We start from the raw sequence: 22,047 nt of genomic DNA on the forward strand, positions 1-22,047 counted from the left end.
AAAGTGTAATTATTTGTCTCTGGGGCCACAAAGAACCCACTGAGCTGTGCTCTGGAAAGCAAATGAACACAGAGAAAGAAATGAGGGCAACCAAGCCCAGTATCACTGACCCAACAAACCACTCGGCCTTTTTTGAGCCAGGTCCAAGTCCTTTCTTCCTCTGACAGTTGCCATAGAGAGCCCCTGATGATCCATGGCTGTGGATTGAAGGACAGGCACTAGTAAAGCAGAGTTAGGGAATACAAGCCTAAGCCACCTGTCTCTGTACTTTGCTCAGGTGTCCTGGACTGACTTCAGTCTAATGCTGAACGTACCCCTTCCATTATGTCATGCATTGCTCATCCCCACCTGCACCTGTGGTGTGCTGGGTCTGATAGCACTTAACTCGGAGGAGCAGCTGTGTTTTATAGTCACTTGGTGTTCATGATGAGGACTAAATATTTATTTGTGATGAGCATCTAGCTAGTTTTCCAAATAGAGAGTTGTTTTCTGCCACAAAAGATAGAACTGTGCTACAGAATCATAAGAGTCTATACCATGATTCTTCTCATGAGACTTTTGCAGAGAGTCTACACACTATTCTCACTTACAGATGCCTTTAGAACCTTCCAACCAGATGAGTCACATGGATCAGGTGGCAAGGCAGCCCTCACTACAGCCTGGACTGGGTGCAGCTCCCTTTTGGCTCTGGTCCACTCTTGATACTGTGCCTTCTTTATAGAGATCTGAGAGCTAAAGTGAGAGAGTGAGAACACAATATCTTCACTGGCTGTCCATCCATCCCACTCCTAGGCTGGTCAGGATCCATCACCCATCACCAGCCATCCCTGTAGATCAAAGCACTCCCTGTGACCAGACTGTCCTGGGATATTACCATGATTATCAACCTGAAGGCAGTGGGGCAGAGGAGAACAAGACTTCACATGAGATCATTGCATTGTCTCAGGACAAGAAGATTTTCTCCTGTGAGGAGGGAGAAAGGGCCATTTCTCCTAATCAGGAGGGAGGGACAGGGACATGTGGACATTCACAATGAATGTCCCTTCAAATGTCCCCATTCCAGGATTCAAGTTTATATGCCTTTCCTCTCTAGACCCTTACTTTGACACAAGAGCACTTTGGGGCTGTGTGTTTTGTCTACATTGAAAGCTTGCCACCCTATAACATGCAATCCTGGATGTGATTTTCTTCTTTGTCTGCCTTGCAGGAAACAAAAGACTTTTAAAAGCTGCCACAGAGACCCTCTGGCTCTCACAGCATGCTATAAGTGGGCAATTAGCCTCCTTTTTGCAAATCTCCCAAAGCCATCAAAAGCAGCCACCCCATAAGACAGTCCTGCTAATTATCACTTCCCCTTTATTCATCAGGTACAGCAGCTACTTGACACACCAATATCTTGCCTTCTACCTTTACCACATACCAGTTGAATAATTTAGCAATTGTGACATGGCTGCATGCCAGGGACTGGGAACACCCAGTTTAGCACCACAAAAGGGAACCCAGAGTTCTCTCCTGAATGTTTGAATGTCTGATTTCTAAGGGCACCCCCAACACCACTGTCTTTGCTGAGGTTCTTAGAAAACAGAACTTGAGCCAAAATTTTCTGCACCAAGACTTTATTGCAGGGTGGCATCCCAAGGGAAAAAGAGAAATGAGAATGGGAATGAGAAAGAACCAACTCAAGGAGGAGCATGACCGAGCTAGCCAGAGCCTCACCACAAGGGCATTAGTTGCTCAATCTTAAAGAGACACCTCCAGAGGAACCACGTGACAATGGCTGCATTTAGAACTGTCAAGCTGTTTTCATGCAGGTGGGCTTTCATTTCATGTCCCTGATTGGTCTAACTTTACCGCATTGTGTCAACTTCCTCCCAAATCCAAGCTGCATCATCCCCCCCTTCAGGGAGCACCTTGAGCTTCTGAAGGGCCGAGCTAGGCAATGCTTGGTCACAGTAGTCTGTCCTCCTTGGATGGTCATGTCTGTTGAAACTTCTCAGCCTGTGGTGACAACTCCAGCAGCAGCAAATGGGCCTCAAGGTGGCAGCAATGGATGGGCTGCAGCCAGGCCCTACGTAGTTAGGGAAGAAAGCTAATGGCCAAAGCCTGGCTTCGATGTGATGATGAGTGGATCTGGGTGGCACAGAAATTGGGCCGAGTGAATATATTCATTTTCCTTTCAAGGAAATAAAGCTGGATGTTCAAGTTAAGCTTGCTTTTAAATGCGGCGAGGTGGCACTCTTAATGAGAACCTTTCCTCATTTTAGAATTTCATAGGCTCACAGGACTGGAAAGGTATGTGCAAACCATTTGCTTCAGTCTCTGTATTTGTCAGATGAGACGTGTGAGCCTTACAAACAACAAGTGGAGAAGCGAGACTGCTTCCCTCCAGTGCAGGCTTTGTTTTACAATATCACACTGATAACACAGGTGAAGGGCAGGGGTGTTAGTGGGCACCCACTTTTGCCTTTATCAAAAGCTTTTGAAGGTGTTGGTTTAGTGAGGTAATGTCTAGGAACTGTTAAGAACACTGAAGGAAAGATGTTATGTAATTTGGAAGTGCTTTTGTTGGTTTTGGAACAAAAATACTTTAAACAATACTAGTTTGCCTTGTTGGTTAATCAGTCAGTGTTAGAAGAATCTACATTTGCAGAGGCGAGACCTGATCTTTGGATATGAAATAGAGTGAAATACAGAGAAGGAAGGGCAGTCAGCAAAGCTGAGTGTGTCATGTGGAGTTACTTCCTCCCCTGAGTTATAAATCTAGATAAAACAATTTTCAGGGATTGGCTGTTCTGTGTTCACAGCTAAGTGGAAACATAACAGTCTGTGCCCTTTTCAGCACAGCCATTGAGGCAACACTGGTAGCTGTCATAAAGGTCAGTATGTACCCAGAGCAGAAACCCTTTGTTCCATTAGAATAGCCTCATTTCGGGCCCATCTTCTTGCTTTACCCTCAGTGGACACACTGATTTCACTGACATCTAGAGATTCTTGACACTTGTGCTGACCATACACAGCCCTGCCCTCCACCTCTGTCAGCCTTCACTTCTGGAGCAGCACCAGCTCACAGGGATGATGCACCCATCTTTTTCATTTCACATTCCAAATAATATCCTAGGAAATATGTTTTTATTTCCTGTCTGAGAAAAAAAAAATCCTGGCTGGCTAAAATCTGTTTCCTATCACATCTTAAATTAGCCTGGCACCGATTTGCTTGAATATCTCCCCCAGGCCTGTGGGAGGAAACTGATGAGCTGGCTTTGAATTTCCAGAGTTGATGCCAACCACGGTGTGCCCTGGCACTGCTTTCAGATACTTTTTGCCCAGGCTAGAGTTTCTGACTCCACAGTGAATCCAGCCCTGAATGAGAAGACAGTTACAGACAGGAGGGAAAATAGCATTTCTTTGATCTGTCAGCTCTTCTCCTTATATTTCTTTTCCCCACAGAAGAATTCATTGATATACAGCAAGAAAAATACAGAATAAGTGCAATTCGGTGAAGTAGAGAAAAAGCATAGGCGGCTTCCAGGCAAGACTGTCTCATCAGCAGTACAGGTAGAGCATTTCAACTAGTGTTTCCACTGCAGAAAGTATGGTCGCTTCCAGGGCTTGCCAGGTACTATTGTGGATGCTGGCAACCTCTCCTGGAATGGAAGTAACATTACACTTACTTTTGTGCCTTTAGAGTTTCCTATTTTATCCCTTTTAGCTTGAGAGAGGCTATTGCCCTTTTATGGCACCGCAATGCTGAAGACTGGGAAATATATAATCATGCACTTTTTGGTTGTTTCCTACATTAGGCAGGATGTTCTTTCCAGTGAATTCTACTTTGGAGGCTTTCTGAAATGTCAATGTCTATTACCTGCATCCTAGGAGAATCCATTACAGGCTTGTACAAGTGGACCCAAAAAATCAGATTTTACCTACTAATGGAAACAGCCGGGCCTGCAGAATTTGACCCCCTAGAAGTATGCTGCTTTTTTTTCTTCTTTTCTTTTAAGGTTTATTTATTTATTTTGTTTTTTGGCTGCTGTGGGCCTTTGTTCTTATGTGCAGGCTTTTTCCAGTTGTGGCAAGCGGAGGCTACTCTTCATTGTGGTACGTGGGCTTCTCATTGCAGTGGCTTCTCTTGTTGCACACAGGCTCTAGGTACGTGGGCTTTAGGAGTTGCAGCACATGGCTCAGTAGCTGCAGCTTTCAGGCTTAGTTTCTCTGTGGCAGGCGGGATCCTCCCAGATCAGGGATGCCTTGCATTGCAAGGTGGATTCTTAAACACTGGACCATCGGGGAAGCCCTCTTCTTTTCTTTTTATATGAAGGAAACTTGTTGAATATACATGTTTCTCAGATGTGGGAGGCATGGTAAAGCCTGCAGAAATCCAGGAGGGACTGTCTCCGAGTCTTTGATAGATATTGCAGGACTCTTTGCCTCTCCTAGAATAGATAACCTTATGTATTGTCAGGCCACACCAGATGGCTGTTCTCTTACTCTCTTATACCCTCTGCTCGGCCAGCTCCCGCTTCACACCCATGACTACCCAATCTTTTAATTATAGAGCTTAATCAGTAACTGCCTATGTGCTTGTCCACTGCCCCAGCAGCTGGTTTCCCCAGTAACTGATGACCCACCTGACATCAATTATCCCTGTAAATGGTAGCCTCCTTCTCTCCAGAGTGGCGAAGTCTATTGTTATGTCCTGCCTGCTGTCTACGATTCGTGGTGGGGTGTCACACTGGGATCCTTTGCCTCATATATGCAGGATTCCTTGTCCAATAAATATCTCTGTTGCTGTCTCTGGGCTTTTTTCTTCAGTTGTGAGGCTGGACAACTACAAGGCATGCAGGCCTGTGGGGTACAGTCCAACGACTGGGGAGCCAGCTAGGAGGCTGAGGAGATTCTGTGAGCAACAAGGAGCTGGGAAATAAGGATGGGAACAAACTTTGGGGGGGGTAATCCTGAGGTGGCCGTCTACTCACACGTGGGGCCCTGGGGCAGCTGATGACCATAAACAATGTCTTTCTCTCACACTATACAGGTGATATCCTGTAAATCCCAGAGCCTATCTCCATTTTAAAAGTAGCAGCCCCCACTCATGGCTCATCTGACTGCACAGGCTATGGCTGGTGAATACAGACAAAATGCAAGGACCAGGATGATCTATGAAATACTTGGGTGTTATCTGGTCAGGTAATACAAACACCACCTGACCTACCAACCCTAGACACAGGATTCAGGATTATTAATCCTGATTATTATATTATATAATTATTAATTATATATTTATTAATTATTAATTTATTAATTATAAATTTAATTATTAATAAAATTAATTATTAATTTATTAATTATAAATTATATGATTATTATATAATCAGGATTATTAGCTTAAGGACAGTCTTGTGAATTGGTCATGGCCAGTTACTCAGGTCTGGTTGGGGCCTGTGGCAATGGCAAAATAATAAAAGAGTACCCATGGGCTTCTGGTCCCAGCTCTAGGGGGCCAGAGCAACAACAGTGTGATGAAACAACAGCCAGATGCCGTCCACGATGTGTTACAACAGGCAGAAGACATTACAAGTCTTCCTGGAGCCATCAAGCAATGCAAAAAACCACTGCTCAGGGTCTGGAACAGCTGTGTGTAACATATGGGCCTCCCGTGGACATCAGTTATAACCAAGAACCATGAAGTTCAGGACTGGGCCAATAAAGATGGCATACGCTAGCACTTCCACGGAGAAGGCAATGGCACCCCACTCCAGTACTCTTGCCTAGAAAATCCCATGGACGGAGGGGCTTGGTGGACTGCAGTCCATGGGGTCGCTAGGAGTCGGACACGACTTCACTTTCACTTTCACTTTTCACTTTCGTGCACTGGAGAAGGAAATGGCAACCCACTTCAGTGTTCTTGCCTGGAGAATCCCAGGGACGGGGGAGCCTGGTGGGCTGCCGTCTATGGGGTCACACAGAGTCGGACACGACTGTAGCAACTTAGCAGCAGCAGCAGCAGTACTTCCACCTTCCTTACAACCCAGTTGCTGCCGGACTGTGAATGGACCACTTAAAGATTGAGACGGGAAATTGCTCTCTCAACACATGGGCCAGGAGACTAGGCTAAGCCCTGTGAACTATAACCAAACATTGTAGGAGCAATTGTCCCAGTGCCTGTGCCAAGTTAACCCAGGCAACTGGTCAACACAATTCAAGATCAACTGTTGACCACCAAAGAACCATTGCCAACTGTCAGTCAGGATAAAAAATCACTTTTGCCCTTCTCACAGGATCTACCCCAGGTGAACAAACTAGAGAATGGCCCTGGTAAGGTAAGTCCCTGGTGATTTGGGTTTGCCACCCCATGGAGAATAGAATTAAAAAAGGATTTACAGATTTCACCTGTTTTCTACCTGTCCCCACCTGACTACTAGGGTAATTAATCTGTGTCCCCTACCCTACTAGAGAAAGGCACCATTGTAAGAAGCCTATTATCTGTTGCTACAGTGCCTCTCCAGTATTTGGCACCGGCTATGGGGACTGAGGGTGGACAGGCGGTGTGGAACTGCGGGCCAGGGCAAAAATCACACACAGGGCTAGTATTATCTCAGAATGCTGTTACTGTTCATATTCTGCTTAATGGTCATGAACTTACCTGTATTGCACCTATTAAACATCTTAAATTTCATCCCTAGTCTGGGAGGAAGGAACCTGCATACTTGGTGACAGTGGTGGTCTCACTTCAAAGAAGTCCTATTGCTGGGTCTCCAGTGAGATGCTATTGTCATTTTCCTCTGAATTTCCTCTGGTCAATGAAAAATTGAACCAGTGAGTACCTGGTTCCAAAGTTTGTCCACCTCTTAGAAAATTACTGTCTTTAGTCAACTGGGTGTCTTACTCCTGATACTCTTTAACTGCTTGTGTCTGTGTTGCATTTGGGTAATTGGTTGCAGTGCATCTCTACATAGCTGACCCTATGGATATCCCAGAAGAGGGGTGGACCAGGACTGCAAGGGTCAGTATGGTACGTAGGGATGCAGTGTATGGTCAGGCCATTCAAGATGGCTGTTCTCTTGCTCTCTGTACAGCCCCTGCTCGACAAACCCTGCTTCACTCCCATGACTACCCAATCTCACAATTGTAGGGTTTAATCAGTAACTGCCTACCTGCTTGCCCCCTTTATTATTTTAAAAATGCAAATTAAAAAAATACATATTTCAAGACAGCCTCAGATACTTGTGAGACCATTAAAAATAATTACTAAAATGATAAAAGCTAAAAATCATATTATAGCACATTTTAAAAGTCAAATCTCAAGTTATTGTTAGGTGCTGGGATTAGAAGTGCTTTTCATTTTATTTTCCTTTTATATCTATATTTTTCTTTTCTACAATCAATTATTACCATTATGATAGAAATTAAAGTTATTTAAATTAAAAATTTTGGGGGGTATGATATGAAAAGTGAAAAGTGAGTCACTCAGTCATGTCTGACTCTTTGCGACCCTGTGGACTGTAGCCTGCCAGGCTCCTCTGTCCATGGGATTCTCCAGACAAGAATACTGGAGTTGGTTGCCATTTCCTTCTCCAGGGGATCGTCCCAACCCAGGCATCGAACCCGGGTCTCCTGCATTACAGGCAGACGCTTTATCCTCTGAGCCACCAGGGAAGCCCCTGGGGTATGATATGGACATATGTAAACATATAAATATCTAGAAAGGTCAGAATTACCTTCAAAAGAACCTATTTTAGTTTAGTTTTCTGGCATGTGTTGTTAGTTTTGTTTTTACTCCATCAACAGCATATACATACACATATTTTTTTTTGATTGAGCTAATTGTTAGTTCACATATAGTTGTAAGGAACAGGGCAAAAAGATTTGTTGTACAGCTTATCCAGTTTCCCCCAATGGTAACATTTTGCTAAACTATAGTATAAGATCACAAGCAGGATATAGACATTGACACAATTTACTGATCCTATTAAGATTTCCCCAGTCTTATCTGCATGTGCTTATCTGTGTGTGTGCCTATAGGTTCAGGCACACTCATGCACCAAGTTCCATATGATTTTATCACCTGTGTGATTTTATCTCCATCTTTTCAAGTATTTATTTGCTATCTGTATATCCTCTTTGGTGAAATGTCTATTAATATCTCTTTTTTTTTGCCCCTTTTCTAATTGGATTATTTGATTTTTAAATCTTGAGTTTTGAGAATTCTTCACATTATAGATATTAATCCTTTGCCACATAGGTATTTTGCAAATATTTTCTCCTGGTTTACAACTTTTCTTTTCATCTTCTTCACATGGGCTCTCAGAGAGCAAAAGTTTTAAACTTAATGAGGTGCAATTTGTTGATTTTTTTTTTTTTTTTTTTTTTGCTTTCATGGATTGTGATTTTGATGCCAAGTCTAAAAACTCTACCTAGTCTTAGGTCACAAAGACTGTTTTTTTCTCACTCTAAAAGTTTTATGTATTACATTTAAGTCTATGATCCATTTTGAGTTAATTTTTGTATGATGTGTGAGACTTAGGTCAAGGCTCATTTCTTCCTTTTTCCTTTCTTCTTTTCTCTCTTTCCCTCTTTCTCTTTTTTGTACAATGCCCAACTGCTCCAGCAGCATTTACTGAAAGGCTATCCTATCTTCATTGAATTGCTTTTTCACATTTATAAAAAATCAGCTGGGTATATCTATGTGGATCTATTTCTGGGTGTCAACAGCATTTTGACACAGCATCCACTTCACATGGAGAGATAGAATGAGGAGTTTACTGCTTCATTGTGCGTGAAAGAAGAGGGTTTCTGTGAAGTTATTAGTGTAAGAGAACCAAATACAAAATCAGTGGGAAAGCACAGAACCTGGCCTACAAAGGAAATAATCTGCCTGGCAATGGCTGAAACATCAAGCCTGAGCTTTCAAAAAAAAAAAAAAAAATTGCTCTTGCTTAAGGCATACACCAGCAGGCTATGGTCAGTTCTCTGCTTCCCTATTGTCTTCTACTTTTATCACTTAAAGGCGATGGGGCTCTTTGATTCCCCACTAATTTCTGTTACAGCTAATCAAAGACTAATTTTTAGGATATCTCTTTGAGTGCTCGCTGTTTCCCAGACGTTTTAATTATCACCTTCAAAATATCAATTCATCCCTTTAATCCCCTGTTGTCCATGTATTGTCATGTATCCAGACATGTGGTTGAATGGGGATACTTCTTAGGGTGTTTTCATGCTAAGAGGTCACCATGAACCTAGGGGACTCCATGAATCTTTGAGAAACCTAGCCTTGACCCACTGTACCTCACACAGGTGCCTCACAGTATTTTCTGTAAATCAGTTTGTTTAAAATTATTTTATCCTGAATTGTTCATGTTCTTTGATCACTTGGAGAAGTCTTTGAAGGATAAAATGACTGTAACCTGGAATTCTCCCCAGTCATAGTTACCTTCATCTTCATTCCCTCCACCTTTCTCTGAGATTTAACTCCTTTTAATCAGAATAATCTATAATATGTATGGGTACACACAACAAACACTTTACCATTTCTTAATATTAAGGGAACAAACCATCTCCATCTCTGTAAGACATTTATACTATCCTGGCCTTTTTTATTTCCTCCTGGGAGCCAACTTCACCCCTGTTTATGTGTCTCATAACACACATGAGAAGAGACTCATTCTATCTCACTCTCCCTTGGTGTTCTTCTTCCTTATTATATTTTAATCATATTTCTTCCTATTTTCCTTTCAGTAGGTGTAATGAAATATAATTTTGCAGGTTGAAATATTTATGAGGATTAAGGATTAAGTATTAAGTGTTAAGGTTTCCATCAGGGAACCTTAACATTTTAACTTTTTAAACTACATGAAAATAGTTTCAACATGAAATTCAAATCAAAGTGTTGTATAGAAAAAGGAAAGGCTTCAGGTCTATCCTGACTGGAGGCTGTTGGCATAAAAAAGCTGTAAGCAGCTAACTAGAACTGGGGAATTGCTGTGCAATTGGTTAGGGATGCCTATTTGACTTTCTCTTGTTGAGCCTAAGTTGAAAGAGGGGTAAAAATTATTAAAGCTGTCAGTTATTAATCAAGTCCTGACCATTTGGGGCCAGTTATTACAGGAGTATTGTTTGGTTTCACAGACTGATGGCTAGAGACAGTAGTCTATCTTCCTGGACTGCGTAGTAGGTTGACTTTCACAGTGGCTCAGCCTGCAATGCAGGAGATGCAGGAGACACAGGTTTGATCCCTGGGTCAGGAGGATTCCCCTGGAGGAGGAAATGACAACCCACTCCAGTGTTCTTTCTGGGAAAATCCTATGGACAGAGGAGTCTGGCAGGCTACAGTGCATGGGGTTGCAAAGAGTCAGATGTGACTGAAGCAGCTGAACACACACACACACACACACACGCACACATATAGAATGCATATAGAAATCTCTTCTGTGGCTCAGATGGTAAAGAATCTGCCTGCAATGCAGGAGACCTGAATTCCTGCAATGCAGGAATTCAATCCCTGAATTGGGAAGATCCCCTGGAGAAGGGAAACTCTGGCCATTGTTTGTGTAATCAATCTCTCAAGAATTTAAGCAACTTATCCATAAACAGATAACAGAATTAAGATTCAGACTCACGATGCAACAAGAATATGAGTTTCTATCACTTCAGTGTATTGTCTCTGGAAGGATTCCCAGAGAAAGATTGGCAGAGATAACCAAGTTGACGAATAAGGTTGTGTTTCAGCTGATAACTGCTGCTGGACATTGTTAGTCACTTATCCATCCAACTCCCATCTTTCATCCTAGCTAAAATCTGATTTTATTCAGGTATTAAGTCCCTTTGCCATGAAGCAGGGTTGAAGTTGATGCCTTCTCTAATTTCTGGAACTCTGATTTTTCTCAGCCAACCAGCATTTGGCATTGCCCTGGTCACCTTTCCCCCTTGCTTCCCCAGCCTAAGCATAAACATGTGACCTAACTTGGCCCAGAAAGAGTGGAACATGGAGGGAAGATTCTCTTTCTTGCTAGATGACAACAAAGGAGCTCATACATACCCTTTGCTACTGGTTGCTATTACTAACTAAGGGCACGGAATCTTAGGTGAAGTTAGTGCTGTGAATAACAGGATCAGAAGGCAGAGAGAACTTGGCTTCTCCATGTGACATCAATGAATCACTGATGACCAATTGTGCAGCTACCCTTCCTACTGACTTCTATTACATGAAATAATTTCTTCATTGCTTAAACCAGTTTGAGTTGAGTTTTCTGATACACACAGCCAAAACAGCCAGAAAGCAGATGGAAAGACTCACGATGAGTCTTTGCCTTCATACTCTATCCCAAGTCCAGTGCTAAGCTTTTGAACATTCAATAAGGCAGAATGGCTAAAAGCCATTGCCCTGGACCCAGAATGTCTGCGTTCAAGGCCATCTCCACTTTGCAATTGCTGACCTTGAGAAAGCTACTTAATTTCTCTATGGTTCACACTTTTATTTAAATTAGAGATAATGATGATACCTAATTCATAGGATCATGATGCTTTTAAGAGCTAAAATGTGTCAAGTGCTCAGAATAGTGCCTGGAACATTATAAGAGCTATCAAAGTGTTCATTGCTAGTATTAATATTTAAAAACTTAGCAAATATTCCCTAACCTTTCTTCCAGAAAAGAAAAGAAAAACTTTTTACCATTTAAAACTTTAAATCATTTCCATTACTGAAGCAGATGAATCCAGTTCAGCTTTTTCACCTCTGCTTCAAATGTATAGCCAGGCTCCAGCCTCCCAGGAGCAATCAGATGAAAAGGGGCCACTCTTTGCCTCCTTTCTTTACATGCCTCCTGTCCTAACAATTGATGTTTCAGTGCATTCAACGGACTCAACTTTGCTTTCACTCTAACTCTTCTAATGTTTTCTAACGTCTTAATAACTGTCATGTCAACATCTTTCTTTTTAAAATGGTTGAAAACCCACCACTTTTAGACAACGTGTTTTGAGGGAGTGACATGTAGTCCATTCCTGATTACATCAGTGTTCTGTCTCTCTTTTTCATGGAGAATGTTCAACCAGGAAAAGAAACTACTACCCAAGTGCTTACTCTGTCCAGGTACTGTGCTAATTGTTTTCACTATTTTTTAAAAAATTTTTATTGGAGTAGATTTACAATATTGTGTTAACTTTTGCTGCACAGCAAATTAAGTTATTTGCACATATACATATAGCCACTCCTTTCTAGATTCCTTTCCCAAATAGATCAATACAGAGTATTGAGTAGAGTTACCTGTGCTGCATAGCAGGTCTTTAATAGTTATCTCTTTTATATATAGAAGTGTGTATATACCAATCTTTTAATTTATTACTGTTCCTTCTTTTCTTCCAGGTAACCAAAAGTTTGTTTTTACATCTGGTTTCACTATTTATTGAGTAATGTTTTTCTATTAATGACATACACACAAATTGGGTAATTTTTTAGGAGAGTTTTCTATCAGAATAACCTGGGTCTATATGAATAAAAAATAGTCCTCACTTTTTGTTGGTTTAAAATAACAAAGGTTTGTCTTGCAATCTACATGCTCTTCTCAAGCATGTGGAGTGGGGGAACAGTACATCAAGAGTTGGCATACTATTCTTAGAGGCCTCTTTAGTAAGCATGGTTTGCATATTGTAACAGTCTCTGTTGCAACAATCCAATTCCACCATTGCAGCTTGAAAACACATAGATAAATGGATATGGCTTTATTCCAGTAAAACTTTATTCATAAAAGTAGGCAGCCAACCCAGGGGCTGTGGATTGTTGATGCCTGTGCCATATCATCCTCACTCTGGCACCGAGGCTGGTGGAGGCTCCCTCATCTGGAATGCACTCATCATGGCGGCAGGGAGGAAAAAGATCATGAAGAATCATGCCACCAGGCCTTAAATACTTCACCTGGAAGTGACCCAAAGCACTTGCACTCATGTTTTATTGACCATAGACAATCATACAGCCATATCTGAGTTCAATATATGGAGGTAAGGAAGCCCATCAGTGGGCCTAGAAGAGCAGAACCAGAAATACAACCAGGAACACAAGTTCCAGTCTATCTACCGTATGTTGCCTCATTCTGTTATTCATCTCTTTTTGTGGCTGTATTTTTGCTGAGCTTTAGATTCCTAGATAAGGAAATGAGTTATAAAGCTGTGGTTTGCTGTGTTCTTACAGGTGTATTACTCAGTTTCTGGACAAACCAAGCTTCTTTTTTCCTGCTTTTCTCATCCAACCCTTAGGCTTGTTATTACTCAGCAAGCAGAGCACTAAAGAGCCAGAAGGAAAGTGAAGTGTGAAATGCAAATTCATCCACCTCAAATGTGGCTCTTGGCCTTGTACCATCCACCTAGGAAAGTCCCTGCAGAGGGCCCATTGTCAGGCTTGGGGGTTGCAGAAATTTGCATATCATCAAATATTATCTAAATTATACAATATTCAAAGTAACCATTTTTTGTGACAACTTCTGGCCTATGTTGAACAGCTATGTATTAATATGTTAGAAGTATGTTTGTGTGTGTGTGTGTGTATCGGGATCAATATTAAAAAAAAAAATTAGGTCAACTTCTTGTTTCCATCCTCTTTTCCTGTTTTCTCTTTATATTTTCTCTTTCTTTCTTCTTTTTGAACCCTAATGTTTTCAAAGAGTCAAAGATAGGTTGGAGGAGTGGGAATTAAAGTTTTTTTTGTTTAAAATATGTCCCTGGCCTATGTGCCTAATCATATTTTCCCCCAAATTTCTTTTTCTCCTTCATGCATCCATTCATCTATCCATCCGACATCTAAATAAGGACCTATTATTTGCCAGGCTCTTTGTAGGCAGGTAACAGGGATATAGCTTTCCAGGTGGCTCAGGGATATAGCTTTCCAGGTGGCTCAGTGGTAAAGAATCCGCCTGCCAATGCAGGAGATGCAGGTGACATGGGTTCGATCTCTGGGTCAGGATAATCCCTTGTAGCGGGAAATGGCAATCCACGCCAGTATTCGTTCCTGGAAAATCCTGTGGACAGAGGAGCCTGGCAGCTTACAGTCCATAGGGTCACAAAGAGTTGGACATGACTGAGCAACTGAGCTCTCACACACACACACAATGAGGATAAAACTGAATTCAAGCAACACAGTCCTTGCCTTCATGGAGCTGAAAACTTTCATGGAAAAAAAATTTGTAATGGTTAGTAAGAGACCTGAAGAATACTGGAGGTTGGAGACTGTAAGGGAGCATATGGTAGAGGCCTCTAACTCCTGGAAGGCAAAGCATTGGAGGGGAAGTTTCTGTTCCTGTAAGTGAATGAAGGCACTATTAAGGGATTTTATTCAAATGCTTTTGTTCTTTAACCTTTTGCTTCCTCTGTTTATGCTACTGCTATCTTTAGCTCTGTTTGAAGAATGGCAAATAGCCAGCAAGTTCTCGGTAGATTTCCCATTTGTAATATGTTTCTCATTTATCAGGTTTTGGCTTAAAGATCAAATTGCTGTTAGGCCTACTTCTGATCTTTGCCAGAAAAAGCTGGCTCTTCTTCCACTCATCTGTGTAAAGCATTGCTCAGGTGAGAATTTTCACATGATTTGAATAGAAGAACTAAAACTTTCCAGGAAATAAAGGGAGCAGGAAGGGTATAATTTATTTTGTTATTTTGTTACTTCCAAGGATGAAGATAATATTTTGTGGTTTTCTTTTGTTTTACTTCTTATTTTGTGGCAAAAATGTATATGTAGTTGGAATGTTGACCAAATAAAATGAATGCAATACCTATATGTAGTGATATTTTGAGAAAATAATCCTCACATAAAATCAGTACAATGGTAAAAATAACAGAACTATATCCAGTGTCAACTCATTTATTTTGCAACCTGGAAAAATCTAATGTTCCATATCACAGAATTTCCAGAAAACTTGCTCTTTTTGCTTGCTCTTTTGTAAGCAATTTCTTAAAATGCTAAGGAATTTTGAATTAAAATATTTCTATGATATTTCCTATCTCTTAAACCAAACATAATTTATTCTTGATGGCTCCAAGAATAATTACACATGAATTCAGATGATTCTAATTTTCTGTAGCATACTGACACCCTTGGAGCCAACCTAAGAGGTTTAGGACAATTTATCTCAATAGGTGTGACAAGAAGGCTATACTTTAAAAGCATTTACAGGAAAACCTACTACAGGTTGGGCTTCTCAGGTGGCACTAGTGGTAAAGAACCCGTCTGCCAATGCAAGAGACCTGAGAGACGTAGGTTTCAACCCTGGGTCCAGAAGATCCCCTGGAGGAGGGAAGGGCTACCCACTCCTGTGTTCTTGCCTGGAGAATCCCATGGACAAAGGAGTCTGGTGGCTACAGTCCACAGGATCGCAAAGAGTTGAACACAACTGAAGCGATTTAGCAGGGACGCATTACCACAGGTTTGGCAGTTTGTGTTTTCTGGTTTGTGTGTGTGTGTCTTAATTGTTATGTGTGTCAGATCTCTCTTCTCCCAGGGATCATGTATCTGTTTCTAGTAACCACAAAACTAACAATTCATTACCTTCAATTTATGTTGAGCATACTTATTAGAATAAACTTGGATGCATATAACATTGAGAACAAAAGTAACAGCAGCTAAAATAAGATAGTAGCTTATTTCTGTCTCATGGGTAAGAAACCAGAGGTAGGCAGTTCAAGATGAGTACAGCATGTCTTGAAATTTTTAGGGGTGCAGTCTCCTTCTAGCTTTCCCCTGCTACGTCTATAGGCCATAGTCCTTATACTCACAGTCCAAGAAGATTCCTAGAACCATCATAGCAGAGCAGCCAGCAGACTGGAAGGCAGGAAGACAGAAGGGCTAGGTCCCACTTTTGTGGGATACTTCCTGGGTAGGTAACAAAACACCATTTCTGCTCGTCTTTCATTGGTCAAAAGTTTATCACACTTACGGTTGTAAATGTAGTTTTTATCTAGCTTACCTGAACAAACTTGAGTTTCTGATACAAAGTAGAAATGGAAGAAGGGATGCTGGGGTCAATCAGCAGCAGCCTCTGTGGTATTTCAATACCAAACATACAAGCCTCTTAGAAAATTGTGTAGAGATTTTGAATAACATGGGTTTCTCCTAGGAAGTAAAGTGAATGACATTTAATGCATGGACTTACATATCTTAATCACTACAAGACCTTTGAAAATTTTTCCGTATTCTCAACTGGGTTCTGAATAACTAAATTCATTACATGAATGGCATTTGAACAATGAAAGTGCTGTTGTGGCTGAAGTGAATATTTGTATATAAAATCCTTTTCTAGAATTCAAGAATGGGAGAGGGGTTCAGGATATGGGGGACACGTGTATACCTATGACTGAATCATGTTGATGTATGGCAAAAACCATCACAATATTGTAAACAATTATCCTCCAATTAAATAAATAAATTTTAAAAAATAGAATAAAAAAATTCTAATTTGCCACATACTTATTAGAATAAACTTGGATGCATATAACATTGAGAACAAAAGTAACAACTTTCCAAATACAGGAGTTTCCTCTTGAAGTATGTGCCTTGAATATATGCAGGAATGGTATGTGGCTTGAACAATCTGAATTGGATCCTTATATTTGGTTATATCTACTTCCCTTATCACCATTTCTCAGCTTATGAAATTTATGCCAGGACCTACTCTTTGAAACCCCATGGACTGTAGCCTATAGTTAAGTTAGAAATAACTTTTTCACATTATCTAATTCCTAGAATATAAGCAAAATTTTATATTTGGTTCATTTTCTACATTTGTCTAAATCTATTCTTCTCAGCATTTGAAAATATGGAGTGAAGAAGATGAAGTACACATGAAAACAGGATGCCAATCTGTCCATTTAATATATGTGTTTGGTGAGGATCACTGTGGGCATTATTTTTGGTTCCTGGGTATTTAGTTTAAAGTTAAAAACATTTGCATAAGCTTGATACGTGTTTAGTCTAGAACAGAGTCTCATTCCCCCATGCCCTTGAGTGACTTAGTTCTCTGGGTAACTCTCATGGGCAGCCAGCACATATGCTCTTCTGGTGAATTGTACAGTCAGGTTTTAACTGCCCTGACCTAGCTGTGTAACTTTTGTGTGTGGAGTAAATGAAAAGTGAAAACAGTGTTTAGCTCACTCCTGGGCTGATGAGTAGCTGCTGTGCACTAATACAGCTGCATTGGCTATTTACAATCACCCTACAAGGTATCTGATATTTTGAATATCTTCCCTAGTAAGGATTGGACAGATCTTCCTAAGTTACATACCGAGGACTCACCAATGCCAGATTTCCAGCTCTTCTAGGAGAAGTCCACCTCACACACCATCTTTGGCACCTCGAGTTGTCCACAATTCCCAGCCAAGACTGGGGAGAGATGAGTGCCCTGGGAAGATGACAGAGTTCTTTGTCTTCCACATTTGCCATAATGACCATTGTCCACTCCGCTTTTACTCCAGCATCTCAGCCATTCCTAGCCTCAGCATGTTCACATGAAGTTATAATAACTGGAGTAAATGCTTCTTTGATATACCATTAAAAGGGAAAGGTGAAATAACAGGTGGCTTAGGCATCTTCCTTCTGCACCCTCTGCAGGCATCTGCCTCCTCTCTGCATTCTGCCTGAACTCTCACACTGTACTGGAGGGAAAGCATCTGCCAAATCCTGGGGAGTTATGGAAATGACAACAATGTAGGAGACATGGCAGGGGCCACGAGTTTGATCCCTGAATCAGGAAGATCCCCTGGAGGAGGGCAGGCAACCCTCCCCAGTATTCTTTCCTGAAAAATCCCATGGACAGAAGAGCCTGGCTGGCTATAGTCCATGGAGTCACAGAGAGTTGGACACGATTTAGCGACTAAACAAAAACAACAAATATGGAAATGACTGCAACTCCAGCTTTGCCCTCAGGAGCTTACAGTCCAGAGGTGGAAATAATAAGAAACCACAATAATGAAGTGATGAATCTTGACCTGGTCCAAACCCTCTTGTGAAGGAATTGAGTTCAGTGTGGAGAGAAGAAAAAGCATGGGTAACTTAGTCTGCTCAGGCTGCCATAACAAGATGTTATAGATCAGGTGGCTTGAACAACAGACATTTATTGTTTCATAATTTTGGAGGCTGAAAGTCCAGGATCAAAGTTCAAGTCAGTTTGGCTATTGGTGAGAGCTCTCTTCCTGGTTTATGGACAGCTCCTTTGTGCGTGTCGTCAGTTGGCATTTATTCAGTCTGTGCACTGTGGGGAGCAAGTTGCCAAGCTGTCTGATGTCTCTTCTTATAAGAACACTAATCCTATTGACCTTAAAAGGATTCAATTCAGTTCAGTTCAGTCGCTCAGTCAGGTCTGATTCTTTGCAACCCCAAGGACTGCAGGCTTCCCTGTGCATCACCAACTCCCGGAGTTTACTCAAACTCATGTCCGTTAAGTCGGTGATGCCATCCAACCTTCTCATCCTCTGTCATCCCCTTCTCCTCCCACCTTCAATCTTTCCCAGCATCAGGGTCTTTTCAAATGAGTCAGTTCTTTGCATCAGGTGGCCAAAGTATTGGAGTTTCACCTTCAGCATCAGTCCTTCCAATGAATATTCAGGACTGATCTCCTTTAGGATGGACTGGCTGGATTTCCTTGCAGTCCAAGGGACTCTCAAGGGTCTTCTCCAACACTGCAGTTCAAAAGCATCAATTCTTCAGCCCCCAGATTTCTTTATAGCTCAACTCTCTCATATACATGACTACTGGAAAAACCAAAGCTTTGACTAGAGACACCTTGGTTGGCAAAATGATGTCTCTCCTTTTTAATATGTTGTCTCAGTTGGTCATAACTTTTCTTTGAAGGAGCAAGCATCTTTTAATTTCATGGCTGCAGTCACCATCTGCAATGATTATGGAGCCCTCCAAAATCAAGTCTCTCACTGTTTCTATTGTTTCCCCATCTATTTCCCATGAAGTGATGGGAACAGATGCCATGATCTTAGTTTTCTGAATGTTGAGTTTTAAGTCAACTGTTTCACTCTCCTCTTTCACTTTCATCAGGAGGCTCTAGTTCTTCTTCACTTTCTGCCATAAGGGTGGTATCATCTGCATATCTGAGGTTATTGATATTTCTCCCGACAATCTTGATTCCAGCTTGTGCTTCATTCACCCCAGCATTTTGCATGATGTACTCTGCATATAAGTTAAATAAGCAAGGTGACAATATACGGCCTTGATGTACTTCTTTCCCTATTTGGAACCAGTCTGTTGTTCCATGTCCAGTTCTAACTGTTGCTTCTTGACCTGCATACAGATTTTTCAGGAGGCAGGTCAGGTGGTCTAGTATTCCCATCTCTTTCAGAATTTTCCACAGTTTATTGTGGTCCACACAGTCAAAGGCTTTGGTGTAGTCAATAAAGCAGAAGTAGATGTTTTTCTGGAACTCCCTTGCTTTTTTGATGATCCAACAGATGTTGGCAATTTGATCTCTAGTTCCTCTGCCTTTTCTAAAACCAGCTTGAACATCTAGAAGTTCATGGTTCACATACTGTTGAAGCCTGGCTAGGAGAATTTTGAGCATTACTTTGCTAGTATGTGAGATGAGTGCAATTGTAAGTTAGTTTGAACAATTTTGGCTTTGCCTTTCTTTAGGATTGGAATGAAAACTGACCTTTTCCAGTCCTGTGGCCACTACTGAGTTTCCCAAATTTGCTGGCATATTGAGTGCAGCACTTTCACAGCATCATCTTTCAGGATTTGAAATAGCTCAGCTGGAATTCCATCCCCTCCACTAGCTTTGTTCATAGTGATGCTTCCTAAGGCCCACTTGACTTCATATTCCCAGATGTCTGGTTTTAGGTGAGTGATCACACCACTGTGATTATCTGGATCGTGAAGATCTATTTTGTAGAGTTCTTCTGTGTATTCTTGCCACCTCTTCTTAATATCTTCTGCTTCTGTGAGGTCCATACCATTTCTGTCCTTAAGTGTGCCCATCTTTGCATGAAATGTTCCCTTAGTATCTCTAATTCCCTTGAAGAGATCTCTAGTCTTTCCCATTCTATTGTTTTCCTCTATTTCTTTGCATTGATCACTGAGGAAGGTTTTCTTATCTCTTGTTGCTATTCTTTGGAACTCTGCATTCAAATGGGTATATCTTTCCTTTTCTCTTTTGCCTTTCACTTCTCTTCTTTTCTCAGCTGTTTGTAAGGCCTCCTCAGACAACCATTTTGCCTTTTTGCATTTCTCTTTCTTGGGGATGGTCTTGATCACTGCCTCCTGTACAATGTCACGAACCTCTGTCCATAATTCTCAGGCACTCTGTCTATCAGATCTAATCCCTTGAATCTATTTCTCACTTCCACTGTATAATCATAAGGGATTTGATTTATGTCATACCTGAACGGTTTAGTGGTTTTCCCTATTTTCTTCAATTTAAGTCTGAATTTGCCAGTAAGGAGTTCATGATCTGAGCCACAGTCAGCTCCTGGTCTTGTTTTTGCTGACTGTATAGAGCTTCTCCATCTTTGGCTGCAAAGAATATAATTAATCTGATTTTGGTATTGACCATATGGTGATGTCCATGTGTAGAATCTTCTCTTGTGTTGTTGGAAGGGGGTGTTTGCTGTTGCCAGCGCGTTCTCTTGGCCTAACTCTATTAGCCTTTGCCCTGCTTCATTCTGTACTCCAAGGCCAAATTTGCCTGTTACTCTAGCTGTTTCTTGACTTACTACTTTTGTATTCCAGTCCCCTGTAATGAAAAGGACAAGTTTTTTGGGTGTTATTTCTAGAAGGTCTTATAGGTCTTCATAGAGCCATTCAACTTCATCTTCTTCTTATGACCTATTGATCATATGACTAATCCTTATGATGCGATTTAATTGTAATAACTTGCTCACTTAAATACAGTCACACTTGGGGGTAGGACTTCAACATATGGATTTTGGGGGGAGATACATTTGGTTCCTAACAGTGGTTTGAGATGAAACACTTGGAAAAGGGGCAATGGACTTTCCAAATTTTAATCTCATTCTCTAGAAGATTTACTTGAAAACCAGTTCTGTATTCCCTTCAGAAATTCTTGTTGGTCTAACTCCCCACCTCCTAGTTTAGATCTTCAGCCTCAGAAGCTACTTGATTTGAGGAGGATGGATGATATTAGAAGTCCTAGAAACACCTGAGTGGGGTGTTGAAGTGGCAACATTTTGATGGTCCTTCAGACTGTGGTTTTGAATAGCCACATTTTCAGAGCTAAAGCCAGGACACACCTCCAGACTGAGATAAAAATGTTTAGAATTGGAATTTCTCTGGACTGTATTGAATAGAATATGGCTTCTCTAGGGTGGGTGCAGAAGACAGTAGGGGAAATAGTAGACTGTGTCAAGGTAGAGAAGTAGGGGTTTGGGGTGGGGGAGAAGAACCTGGCTGAGGAGTAAGATCTACTTTTATCCATGTCTATAAAAGAGTGGGAGGTTCACAGGTGTTTACTTAGGCCCTTTATGTTCAAAGTTTACATCTCAAAGACCTCCTTTCAGTACTGCCCTGGGTACTCAAGGTTTCCCCAGCTAGGTTTCCCACATCTCTCTCTGTGCATGTGAACAGATACTGTGGGAGATTCTTATTCTCCCCATCCCTCTGCCAGTAGGTCACTCAGAGGCAGGGCCTGGAAACTGGAGAAGCAGGTGCAGTCAGGACGGAGCAGCAGACTGAACTTTGACTTCTGGCATGTGTATGACAGTTCATAAGGGGATATAGCTAAGGTTTATAAAACTCCAGAAAATTCTTGGCCCTTTTCTGGGTCAGCCATGTAGCACAATTTCAGAGGGTACGATTCATACCAAAGTCTACATGAGTGGTGCTCCCGAGTTGTACAGGGCAGAGCCTACAAGGCTGTTCAAAGTGACACTGCCTCTCTCTAGTGACCCCAGTCCTGAAGGAATTGGTTACTGCATGTCTTCTCTAGCAATAGGAGGAATAGGAACAGAGACAATAATGACAAAAAAGGAAAATGGAAATAATAGTCACTTAGTCATGTCTGACTCTTTGCGACCCCAAGGACTGTAGCCCGCCAGGCTCCTCTGTCCATG

The sequence above is a fragment of the Bubalus kerabau genome, chromosome 3 (assembly GCF_029407905.1).
Source record: "Bubalus kerabau isolate K-KA32 ecotype Philippines breed swamp buffalo chromosome 3, PCC_UOA_SB_1v2, whole genome shotgun sequence".
NCBI classification, from domain to species: domain Eukaryota; kingdom Metazoa; phylum Chordata; class Mammalia; order Artiodactyla; family Bovidae; genus Bubalus; species Bubalus kerabau.